This window comes from Ascaphus truei, chromosome 6 (assembly GCF_040206685.1).
Source record: "Ascaphus truei isolate aAscTru1 chromosome 6, aAscTru1.hap1, whole genome shotgun sequence".
NCBI classification, from domain to species: Eukaryota; Metazoa; Chordata; class Amphibia; order Anura; family Ascaphidae; genus Ascaphus; species Ascaphus truei.
Genome location: NC_134488.1, coordinates 83,182,216 through 83,195,878, shown reverse-complemented (window position 1 = coordinate 83,195,878; position 13,663 = coordinate 83,182,216). Strand labels below are relative to the sequence as shown.

At 38.8% G+C, this 13,663-nt stretch overlaps 1 long non-coding RNA gene across 1 annotated transcript in view; it reads left to right on the top strand.

Annotated features, from left to right (window-relative positions):
• LOC142496501 (uncharacterized) overlaps positions 1 to 10,420 on the top strand; it is a 154,152-nt gene extending 143,732 nt beyond the window's left edge. Inside the window, exons 3-5 of the long non-coding RNA XR_012802022.1 lie at positions 7,393 to 7,570; positions 7,695 to 7,837; positions 8,901 to 10,420. This is a non-coding gene — a long non-coding RNA (uncharacterized LOC142496501). The remainder of the gene's footprint in view (positions 1 to 7,392; positions 7,571 to 7,694; positions 7,838 to 8,900) is intronic.
• The last annotated feature ends 3,243 nt before the right edge of the window (positions 10,421 to 13,663 follow it).

The window sequence follows — 13,663 nt, the reverse complement described above, 5'->3', positions numbered from 1 at the left end:
ATTAGTGTATAAAGAATATCAGACACTGATCAAAGGGAAATGACCCATTGGGATGCAGCTCTAAAAAGATATGCCTATCCTAAAAAAAATTAGAAAGAAAAAAGCGCAATCCTATGTAGCTGTTAAAAATAAAGGAAATTTAATAAAGGCAAAAAAAGCTTGGTTGCTGGACAAACAGATATACAAATACAGATAAAGCATAAATATCAATGTGTCAATACAAATGGATTGAATAAATGGAGGAAAAATAAATGTCCAAAAGCTGTGTCCAAAAAAATGTCCAATAGATCTATTGTGAGGGAGTAGCACTTGTGAATAATGAAGCACTCAATTGCACGATATTGATTGTAAATAGAGCAATAAATGGGGAGTGGAGTGACTCTGATGTAGATGAAAATTCAGGCTATGTGCTAACAGTCTAGCACGATCAAAGGATATGTATAACGTAAATGCAAGACTGAACATTAATAGTGTTAAAAACCTGTATATAGTTGAACAGGTACTGTAGCGTGCGGACTGATATGTAAACCTTTAATAATGGGTCACGCGTGCATGCTCCCATACGCTCTACAAATAAACACTATATATATAGGATTTTTAAGATGTTCGCTGGTTTGTAGCCCCCGTTTCCTTCGCTGTAGCTGTGCTCCGCTTTTGGACCGTATGGACCGCTTTCTCTCTCTCTCTCTCTCTCTATATATATATAGTAGTTAATATAATCATTCACCACTCCTATAATATAGGCACACAAATTTGTTAGCAAGCCTAGAGGCACGAATCAGAGTTTGTATCCAGTTATGGCCTCTTAAAGAATAATTAACCTAATGGTGAAAAAGTCCCTAGTATAGATATACACAACTGATATACCTGTACAGCAAGATAGAATCTTATGGTTAATAACATATGGACTATAGGCACACAAAATGTGTTAACAGGCCTAGAGGCACGAATCAAGTTTGTATCCAGTTATAGCCTCTTAAAGAATAAGTAACCTAATGGTAAAGACATCCCTTGTATAGAGATACAAGACTGATATACAGCAGGGTAAAAACCTATGGGTAATAACATATGACTTGCTAGTGCAACAAAAAGTCTACTATTAGGAGCAAAATAATGGATACAGTTAGGGTGTGAGTAAGAGCTCCCTGATAATAAATCAATCGTGATTGTCATCAGCATTAAATGGAACCGTCTATGACCACAGAGACAGTTGTAGCTGGGTCTGTACAGTATATACGTCGCGGTTCATCACAATCTTCATGTATACGATATAGTTATAATGTACCTGTGATCTGAAAGTAACATACTGCCAGCCGGTTGAGTTCACAACAGCAGTAACAACTTATGTAGCAGAATAAGAAACAATATTGTATCAGACCTGCGATGTGGAGACTTGGTAATCTGTACGGTAGTGAAATGTGCCTCTCACCCTTGCTGCAATGCATGAGCGTCGTGACGTCAATCAGGCTCCGCCTCCCACCTGACTTACGTTTCGTGGAGGCGCTTTGTCAGAGGTGGCGTACTTTGTCAGTACTGCCAAGGGAATGTCTTACAATTCTTCATCCGGTGATAGGACGGTTCTTTCTTCCTGTGCAGTGCTAATTTACCCCCATGTAACCTCAGGATTCTGTGGTCCATGGGTTCCCCAACAGTGGCATTTACAGTGTTGTCAATGTTCGCAGTGGTTGCAGAGGTGTCAGGTGGGAATACTCATCAAATGGGCTCTGTAGTCATGCTGTGCCTCTCGTGATTTTTTTGTCCCATGTAATGTTAGTGCCTCACTGAGCATACATTTTAACTCACTAAAGTCCCTTGTGTGATGCTTTGGCACAGTCTGAATCCAAGAGGGACACCCATAGTAAATACAGATATTACTAGAAAACTACTAAAGACTAAACCAAGTGGGAGCAGAAAGGAAGGAGCAGAAAAGATAATAGTATAGGCTGAAACAAAACTTAAATGCATGCTTGCTAATGCACGAAGCCTGATAAATAAAATGGGGGAGCTTGAATTAATAGCTGCAAGGGAGCGGTATGATATTATAGGCATTAGAAAAAACGAATGGCGCACAGCCAGGGAGTCAGGTGTGGAATAAAAAACTTTTTCTTTATTGCAACATAGTAGGAGACAAATTCACCCCCTTGGGGGACACAGACAGGGACCTCCCTGGCTGTGCGCCATTCGTTTTTTCTACTGGACATATCTGGATTCTGGATCCTTCTTGGCTTGCACGCCGGCAGAGAAACCCTGGAGATGACGTGAGTGGGGCTTATTGGTTTAGACTGTTATAGTTAAGTCTGACTGTTGTCATTGTGATACTTACAAGTCTACATTTGCCTACCCACTCCCACTGGTATCTCCAGGGGCTATATTATTTATGTTATTGGATGTAGTTGCTGCGGGTTTGAGCACCCCAACTCTTTACCTGATATCATAGGCATTACTGAAACATGGTGGGATGAAACTCATGACTGGACAGTTCATTTAGAGGGTTATTCACTTTTTTGGAAGGATTGAACAAATAGAAGGGGAGGTGGAGTATGTTTATATGTTAAACCGGATCTAAAACCTTTTATAAGGGATGATGTTTAGGAAGGGAATGATGAAAATGTAGAGACTTTGTGGATAGAAATTAGCAGTGGAGGTAAAAGTATAAAGAAAATGTTTGTGGGAATATGCTATAAACCACCAAATATCTGTGAGATTGAGGAAGCTAAAATACTTTTGCAAATGGAGAAGGCATCAAAACTGGGTCATGTTTGCATAATGGGGGATTTTAATTATCCAGACATAGACTGGGGCAATGAGATTAGCATTACAACAAAAGGAAACAGGTTTTTGGGGGTGCTTAAAGGCAATTATGTGACCCAAATTATTGAAGAACCAACTAGGAGAGGGTCAGTACTGGATTTGGTCATATCAAACAATGTAGAAGTAATAACAAATATTCAAGTCCTGGAACATTTGGGTAACAGTGATCGTAACATGGTTTCATTTAAAAAAAACCCAGATTACTTGGGTTCAACAAAGACCTTAAACTTTAGAAAGGCAGATTTTAATAAACTGAGGTCTAATCTACAAGTAATACACTGGGATGATGTTTTTGCAGCGAAAAATGTAGAAGATAAATGGGCAGTCTTTAAAACATTGTTAGAAAAGCACACTTATCAGTGTATACCCTTGGGTAATCAGTATAAAAGAAATAAGTCAAAACCAATGTGGCTAAATAAACAGGTAGGGCAGGAAATGGACAAGAAGAGGAAGGCATTTAGATTCTTTAAAGTCAGAAGGGACGGAGACATCGTATCAGAATTATAAGGAATGTAACAAAAATTGCAAAAGGGCAATCAAATTAGCAAAAATGGATAATGATAAAAGGATTGCAATAGAAAGTAAGGTCAACCCTAAAATGTTCTTAAAGTACCCTAATAACAAAATAAAGAGAATAGAAAATATAGGACCCTTTCAGTGTGAGATGGGTAGGCAGATTATCGGAGATAAGGAAAAAGCAGAGGTATTAAACAAAATCTTTGCCTCTGTGTTTACCAGGGAAGAATCAAGTTCAATAGTAGTGCCGCAGGAGGAAGCCACACCCTCCATATTAATGAACAATTGGTTAACTTAGGAAGGATGTTCATAAGCGACTTGAAAAAATTAAAGTAAATAAGGCACCTGGCCCCGATGGCATACATCCAAAAGTTCTCAAGGAGTTAAGCTCAGTAATAGCCAAACCATTATATTTAATATTCAAGGACTCCATTTCCACAGGCTCAGTACCACAAGATTGGCGTAAAGCAGATGTGGTGCCTATATTTAAAAAGGGAGCTAGATCACAACCGGGGAATTACAGACCTGTAAGCCTGACTTCAATAGTGGGGAAACTACTTGAAGGTTTAATACAGGATAATATTCAGGAATACCTAATGGAAAGCAAAATTATTAGTAATAGTCAGCATGGATTTCTGAAGGATAGATCATGCCAAACTAACCTTATTTGTTTCGTTGAGGAGGTAAGTAGGAATTTAGACCAGGGTAATGCAGTTGATGTGATCTACTTAGATTTTGCAAAGGCTTTTGATACAGTTTCACACAAGAGGTTGGTGTACAAAATAAAGAAAATTGGACTCGGTAATAATATATGCCCCTGGATTGAAAACTGTTTAAAGGACAGACAAAAGAGGGTTGTCATAAATTGAACTTTTTCAGGTTATGCTAAAGTCGTGAGTGGAGTACCTCAGGGATTGGTATTTGGGCCCCTGCTTTTAAATTGTTTATTAATGACCTTTGAGCAAAATCTCCATCTTTGCTGATGATACTAAATTGTGTAAGGTAGTAGAATCAGAGCAGGATGTAATTTCTCTTAAGAAGGACTTGGAGAGATTGTAAACGTGGGCAGATGAATGGCAGATGAAGTTTAATACAGATAAATGTAAGGTTATGCATTTGGGATGCAAGAATAAAAAGGCAAATGACAAATTAAATGGGGATAAATTGGGGGAATCCTTGATGGTGAAGGATTTAGGAGTGCTTGTAGACAGCAGGCATAGTAATGGTGCCCAAAGTCATGCAGTAGCTGCAAAGGCAAACAAGATCTTATCTTGCATCAAACAGGCAATGGATGGAAGGGAAGTAAACATAATTATGCCCCTTTACAAAGCATTAGTAAGACCACACCTTGAATATGGAGTACAATTTTGGGCACCAATCCTAAGAAAAGTCATTATGGAACTAGAGAGAGTGCAGAGAAGAGCCACCACATTAATAAAAGGAATGGACAATCTAACTTATGAGGAGAGGCTAGCTAATTTAGATTTATTTACATTAGAAAAGAGGCGTCTAAGAGGGGATATGATAACTATATACAAATATATTCGGGGACAATAATGGGAGCTTTCAAAATAACTATTCATCTAACGGGCAGTACAAAGGACAGGGGGCCATCCCTTAGGTTGGAGGAAAGGAGATTTCACCAGCAACAAAGGAAAGGGTTCTTTACAGTAAGGTCAGTTAAAATGGGAAATTCATTACCCATGGAGACTGTGATGGCAGATACAGTACAATAGATTTGTTCAAAAAAAGGTTGGACATCTTTTTAGTTAGGAAAGGTATACAGGGATATACCAAATAAGTATACATGGAAAGGATGTTGATACAGGGATTAATCCGATTGCCAATTCTTGGAGTCAAGATGGAATTTATTTTCCCCATTATGAGATATCATTGGATGATATGACTCTGGGGTTTTTTGTTTGCCTTCCTCTGGATCAATAAGTATGTATAGATATAGGATAAAGTATCTGTTGTCTAAATTTAGTATAGGTTGAACTTGAGTGACGTACGTCTTTTTTCAACCTCATCTATTATGTAACTATGTAACTATGTAAGTTTGTGTGCATGAGCTGATTCCAGTGCTTGACTTTACACTTCCACCCACACTGAGTGTGTAGTGGTCATCTTAACTTCATCCAGGAGGTTGCAAGAGCATGGTTTCCTATTGGTTTCTGTAAGTCTCCAGCTTTTATCCTGTTTGCTTTCAGCCTGCCTTGACCACAGCCTATGATCCTGTCTGATTTTTTTGCTGCCACCCTGTGACCACAACTTTGGTTCTCTGATGCCTGCCTCGACCCCAGCCTGTGATTTCAACATCGCTATCCTCCTTCAATACTGTCGCTTGGTTCAGATCATTGATCCTATATCCTACCTTAACCCTGGGGGTCGCTTCCTGTTTTTAAAGGAGCATTGTTACCCCTTGAAACACCCATTTTTAAAATTGAACTGTTCCTGTCATAGCTGTTTTACTTCTTTTTTTTGCAGCACTGTGGAATTATCTGGATTGAAGTGTCCATATCATTGTCACAGGAGGCTGCCAAAAATCTGTCTTCTTCATGAGGAACCTCTGGAGCAACCTCTGTCATGCTCTCACAGTCAAGTTCCTGGTCCAAGGTGGTGGTGAGGATAGGCACTGCTCAAAACCAGAGGTCAAGGCTATGCTCTCACTGAACCAAAATCCAGTAGAGGCAAAATTTGTATCATCTGGTACAGCGGTATCAGTGGATATTAGCACAGTGTAAGGGTCTTGCCTCTAGTCTTTATTCACCATCAAGGTCTTGGTCTATTGTTCATCCTGTTTCACTCTGGGTTGTTTATTCCCTTCCCCTGTCTTGGTTGCTTGGCGAGTCCTCACAGGTATCCTTTTTCGGGTTCTTGTAATAGGCACCAGTTCTCTATTTCCATGCAGAGGGTGAGCGCACAACTTTGGGCTGGTAGAACCTTGCAGTATTCCTCTTCAGCTAAGTTAAGAGCGAAGTATACAGTAAGTGGTAGTGTTCGGCAACATACCGGTAGCACAGTAATAAAAATAGGCTGTAACTCAATACTTACCATTGTTTATTACGGCGGTTTTATGGTCTGCTGGCTGCTGGAGTCATAGGCATGCTTGTATGCTCGCATGCTTTAGATTCAGAATAACAGAGCTTCCCTTCACTCCTCCCTTTTTGCTGCTTCTGCTGGTTTATGGAATCCGGAGTGGGCTGCAATATGTGAAGGATTCTCTTAGTCTCTCCCCTACCTCTTAACCCCTTTCCTCCCCCCCCCCATGCCTCTTATTCCCCTCTTCTCACATGCCCCTTAGCTCCCTGTTCCCCTCATGCCCCTTTATCCCCTCCACCCTCTTGACCCCTTCCTCCCCCACACCTCTTGACCTTATCCACCCCCCATCCCTCCTAACCCCCACATTCCACATGTCCATTGACCCCACTCCCTCATTCACCTTAATTGTATTTAAAAGAGTACTGCTAATGATGTGCATGGAGAAGAAAAGTGGACTTTACTGTGGTTATAGTCAATTTAGTGTAAAATAACTTTAATTTAAAAATATTATATTTGTAAAATAAAGATATACAGTACTAAAATGTATTTGCTATTTTACATTTATTAAGATGCATTTTTTATATAAGAATTACAGTATATTTCACAAAAAAATGACCTGGAACAGTTTTTGATGACTTTAGATTTTTTGTTTTCCATTTGATATTTATCACAATAAATATCATTATCGCGATAAATTACTTAATATCGTTATTGTGAGAAGATTTTTGTGATAGCCTACATCTAGTATGTGGTGTACAGATGTATTATTAATTGTGGTACCCACATAACCTTTTTAACCTTTTCAATTGGTAGAGTGTTAAAGCGTCTCAACATCTAATTGGTTAATTACTATAATGTAACAGGGTCTCTTTGATTTGTGCAGATAGAGGCATTACACAGAAGCATTCTCACCTTTGGCATAGTGTAACTTACCACGATGTTCCTCAGCTCTCGCTGAGTCTCAATCCTAATCTAATTTATTTAGTACCTGCTCTTATTGTTATTTTCTTTATCATGACATAGAAAATGAATAAAAGACTTTAGCAACAAACGTGTTATTATGCGAAAAGAAGGAAAAATTACGAGACAGATTCAACAGTGGCTTCTCCAGTGCAGTGTGAAGGTGTCTCTGCATGCTATCTGTTACCATGCCAACGGTGAAAGAAGAGAAAGAAATGTCACTCGTTCCAATTTACAAAGGGTAAGAACTGTATTGCTACACTAACTGAAATTTCTTTAACATCTGAGGTTTTGGTTATACGGTATGCTTTTTCTTTTGTACATTTTGCGAAACATTTCATGCTATATTGGTGTTTTTACCGTAGGTGCATGTTTGGGAAGAATCTAGTGGAGGAACTGAGTAGAGAAAATGATGAGCAATTCTCCAAAATCAGCATGGCTTGAAAATATCAGAGAGAAGTATCCGAATAACGAGAAGAGAGCTGGGATTGCGTTTTGGCATCACCAGGTAATATACTATATTAGTGTTAATTTGACACTCTACTACTTTCTTGTTTCACATTAACTGTAGTCTACACAAGTAAGAATAACGTTTATAATATGTAAAAACATTTTAATAGTTATCTAATTAATAACAGTTATCAAATTATTTAAACAATGTTTATAGACTGCTGTACTATACAACCTCAGGTTTATAATGACTCTGTCAGTCAATATGCAGATTTTTCACTTAACAAGATCAAAAAGTGTCACAGGGCATATCTGCTTTAAAACACATGCACATTCAAGAATTGCTGGTCCTTCACAGTAATCTAATTAGGTGGAGAATGATAGCTCTTTTGTCACTAACAAACAGAAACAAAAGATCTGTTCGAAGGGGAGCTGGTTTAACAGGGAGCTGACATGGGAAAGGATTCCAGTGCACAGTTTCAGTATACTGTATACAGTATGCTGATGTATGGTAACAGCTATTATTCTAACCACTGGTACTTGCCAGCAGGTGCAATAGCCTAGTCTCTATGTTGTATTCATATAATGCTATTAAATGGCCTATATTTCTTCTTGTGCGGTGAGTCCCACTGCAGGGCGTCAGCATGAGCAATAACAACTGCTACATCTGTACTACCGTATCCACTAATTTCTACTGTTGAAGCATGTCATGTTGTATCAGTAAATCTGTCAGGATTTGACAACACAGTGTTATCCAGACAGCACTGTGAAAAATAACTTTTTCATCCCTTTTACACAGTAATTAACTGTCAAAGCTAAAACCTTAATCTCTGAATTTTTCACGTACTTTACAATTCTCAAAGGTCAGTAGTACTTTGTAACACTTTTTGTTACAACCACTTTCCAAGTTCTGTGCACGTGACAAGACCAGTTGTGGAGGATTTGTTGTTCACCTCTCTAAGAGATTACATCTTATTAGTGAATTTGCTTACATCAATTTTCTCATAACAAAAATGTACAATGTGAATAACATTGTACACTTCTTAGATTTTATAAGACATTGGGATTTTTGTTCACCAGACTTTTATTGTTATTAATGAGCCTTTTCCCTATTGTTGCAGTATTTACCCTTAGATCATGGATGATAATAAACAGAAGAGAGTTGATCAGGCTCGTTCTTGGATGGACTGTGGTAAAACGTTTGAAGATAATCTTCCCAGGTGAAACTTCAGTGCCCCTCGAGAGGTTCTCTAGAATATCATTCTTGAATAGAAGCCACATTTCTATAAAGCCAAGGGCGCCACATCCCATCAAGGTGCAAGTTTGTGGCACCATTTCAAAAATACTGGACAAGGTGTACTTCCAAGAAGTAACAATAATCCAAGCATTAGTACTGTAGCATTAATTGTGGCAAACTTTGCATCTGGTCATCCTGAGCTTCCATAAAGGAGAAAGGAATTAAACCTCTGAAATACAACATTTTTTTTAAAGCTCAAAATAAATAATACTCTGGGCAAATAAACTTTTCAATTTGTAAATAAAATGTACCTCGAGTTTAGCAATGTTTAATTGCTTTGCAGAACACACTTTTACAATTTGGAAGTAAAGTACTGCTCTGCATGCAGGTTGAATGACTTAAAGAACAGGGATGTGGTGATACCCGCTCTACCTTGGATACATAGTGAAGGTTAGGGTTGGTGCACTAAGGAATATAATTAAAGAGAATCCTTTCCAAGAAAAATCTCCAAAAGTGGGGAGATGTCAGGAAAGCCCTGAACTCTATGTGCACTCAAGGTACCCTAGCTGTGGCAGTAGAGTAATAATTTATAGATAGGCTAAGTCAAATGTTGCATGTGAGGCTATACTAGATCATGGAAGCCCTAGGGCTGGAGAGAACTATCTCCGATATGTAGTAATGAGTAGATGAACATTAATAAAACCAATATTTTAATGGTATTGAAAAGTAAAACAAATTGGGGATTGTCTGCAGTGAAAATCTCTGTGGAATAAAAATCTGTATTGCTTATTAAGCTCTCAGTTTCTAGTCTATCCACAAAAATAAAAATAAGTGTATCTTACTCCTCCAGCAGGAGGAGGAAGAGGCGCTCCCTGCAATGAGCCCCCACCTGACCCCGATTCCAGCTCAGAAAAGAGATAGAGATGCAGTGGCGTCACTACATTTTTGGGCCCTCTGCAAACAATTTCAAGGGCCCACCTAGAATAAAATAAAATGTTTCCACCAGGGTTCCACATGTTGGTGGGCTTGTGAGCATCCCCCCCCCTCACACACAACCTTGCTCTCAAATCTTCACTCCCCCCAAGCATTTATCTCCCTACCCCCATGTATTTCTCTCCCTACCATGTATTCCTATCCCTCCCTCCCTCCTTCCCATGTATTTCTCCCACTTCCTCACACTCCCCCTAATGTATTTCTGTCCCTCCTTCACACTCCCCCCATGTATTTCTCTCTCACCCCAAATATCCCCCCCCATGTATTTATCTCCCTCCCGTCCATTTATTTCTTTCCCAGCATTTATTTCTCTTCCCCCATGTATTTCTCTCCTTCCTTCACACTTCCCACATGTATTTCTTTCCCACACCAAACTCCCCCATGTATCTCTCTCCCTTCCTCACACTTCCCCCCTGTATTTCTCCCCCCCCCCCAAGCTCCCCCCATGTATTTCTCTTCCTCCCCCCATGTGTTTCTCTCCCTCCCCTCATGTATTTCTCTCCCTCCCCCACTCTTTCCTAAATGTATTTATATCCCTTCCACTCCCATGTATTTCTCTCCCTCCCATCCATTTTCTACTCACCCTCCCCCCATGTATTTCTCTCCCTCTCCCACACTTCCCTCCATGTATTTCTCTTCCTCCCACTCCCCCATATATTTATCCCCCTCCCACCCATTTTTTCTCTCCCTCCCATGTATTTCTCTCTCACCCCCAAATGTTCACCCCCAGGTATTGCTCTCCATCCCTCACACTCCCCCCCATGTATTTCCCCCATGTATCTCTCCCTCCTTTTCACTACCCCCCATAAATATCTCTCGCTCCCCCATGCATTTATCTCCCTCCATTCCATGTATTTCTCTCCCTCCCCCTATGTATTTTTCTCCCCCTCCCTCTCCCCTCATTGTATTTCCCTCCTCCCTCACTGCCCCCTCACACCCCTTGTCTCACTCCCTTTTACTCTACCTCCCTTTCCCCACCTCCACTTTCTCTCACACAGTCCCACACACAATTTCCCCCCTCCCCTCACACACAACCACAGACACGTACCTCCACACACTTCCACACCTCCCTACACATGCACACACATCTCCACACATACACACACACACACACACACACCTCCACACACAACCACACACACACACTTCCTTCCCCTCTAAGAATATTACCAGGGCTGATTGGGCTGTTTGGATCACTGTTGTGCTGTTGCTCAGCCATGCGGGGGTGGGGAAACAGGCAGGGGGAAGAGGAATTGCCTGTGAGTTATTGCCTGCCCCTGCATCAAGCAGAGAGCTGCAGCAGCGTCTGGCATCCTGAGACCGATCTCCTGTGCAGTCGGACCCCCCCTCATTGTGGGGTTTAGCGTCATGGTAGTTACGCCACTGTGAGATATCCATCCACCGAATATATGACTGGTGAATGGAAATCCTAAATATATTGTATTTATAACTGGCAGTCAAAGTATCCATTCAGCAGATTAGCAGAGGTATATAAGTACATAAAAATACCAAAGCTTAATGAAAGCAGTATGTAATGAAATACACTGCTACTCAATTACTCTATGGTAGCAGCAGTAGCTTGATAATAGTTGTATCTTATTAGTTAACATGGGGTACATAAAGAAATTTTGTTTAGTATATAACCCCACCGAGCTTCGCCAATACTTTCATGGGAAAATATTAACATGATACTATTGAGTCCAAATGTCTGCTCGGTGCGAATATGGTGCTCTGGTAAAGGTATATTGATGATATTATTTTTATATGGAGTGGTAACACAATCCCTTGTGACCTTTTTGAAGGATCTCAATGGTAATGATACAAATGTAAATTTTACTTTAAACTCAAGTAAAGCTAACTTGGAATTTCTGGGTCTTTTTATTTTTATTGATGAGAATGAGATTAAGATTAAAACATTCTGTAAAAAGATTGACTAATACTTACATTCATGCATCTGGTAACCACCATCCAAAATGGGTGTCAAGTGTACCATACTGTATGGACAGTGAAAAAGAGTGGTGGAGCACTGCCTCGAAAAATGAAGGGCTGGAGGCTGATAACAAATAAATTAAAAATGCTTTATTCTAAGGCACAAGGAGACCGAGCTACAAAAAAACAGGTTCTCTAACGCGTTTCGCGCTGTCGTAGCGCTTGATCAAAGACTCTTTGAATAAAGCATTTTTAATTTATTTGTTATCAGCCTCCAGCCCTTCATTTTTCTAGGCAGTGCTCCACCACTCTTTTTCACTGTGATTTACCATTACCGGAAGGAGGCATGCTGTACTTTCCAGGACATTTACAAACTGTGAGTGAATTAGTTTCTTCAATGCTATGCAGTCTGTTTAAGTTACCAGGCGATTCATTTGCTCAAGCCTAGGGATTTAGGTGTCCTGCTCTCATTAGTGGGTGTGTGGTGGGCTCACTTTGTTGAGTGCTCACTTCACACATTCACTGTGGGGCTCTTCACCCCTTATTTGTTATCCCATATTATGGCTACAATGTGAGCATCTATGCCTATACACTGCACGCCAATTTCTTAGAAGATATATGACTTCCTGGATGTTTTGCTATATTGCAATCATTATCCGGATATTGGAAGCACCTATTGGGGATTTACTTCCCATCCTCACTATACTGTACGGACAGTTCGTCCTTATTAGAAGGAACTGTTCCGATGATGCATTGTATAATAAATAGTCATAGACTCTTAGAGATAAGTTTTGACAAAGAGAATATGATCAGAGAAGCTCAAAGTAGAGCATTCAATTAAGAAAATTACTTCTTATAGCAGTCAATAAAGACACAAATAGGAAAACCAACAAACATTGGGATGCACATTTTAATCCTTTAATAAAACAATAAAATAGAGCTGCAAAGAAAATAGAAAAAATATTTAAAAAAAACCCAATGGAATACTGTATTAAAAAAGGATCCCTATCCTCCTTTAAAAATTATATAACAGATAAAACTTTTTGGTCTATGATATATATATATATATATATATATATATATATATATATATATATATATATATATATATATATATACACACATATATATATATATATACACACATATATATATATATATATATATATACACACACATATACATATACATACATACATACAGTACATTTAACTCAATAAATTGGATTTTTTTCTTTCAGTTCTTAGGAGACACAATAAAATTCCTATGGTTTTCTACAATATGAAGGAACAAATTACCTGAAGATTGAGGATACGATTTGATTACTGTATTAAGGATATATTTACATACAGTATATTTACAGTTAAAATCAGGCCTAAAAAGCTAATTACAAATAATATGAAATTATTCAGTATTATATGTTTGTAAAAATGTCCTATTAAACGACAAAAACATTTCTGAAAACACAACAGACCATTTTTACAGTATATTCTCTAGGTATGATTTATGTAATGAAAAATAAAGGAGAAGAAAAATAGGGAAGAGTGGATGTGAATGCGCATGCAAATATAATTTACAAACATCACCCTTTATCCCTTTCAAACAATTTATTTGTGGTTGCATGTCTATGCAATAAATAATTCAACTTTAAATACATTTTAAAAATAGTTACAAATATAATTTATCCTTTCCATGTTAGCTTTATTTCTAATACTTTCATAATCT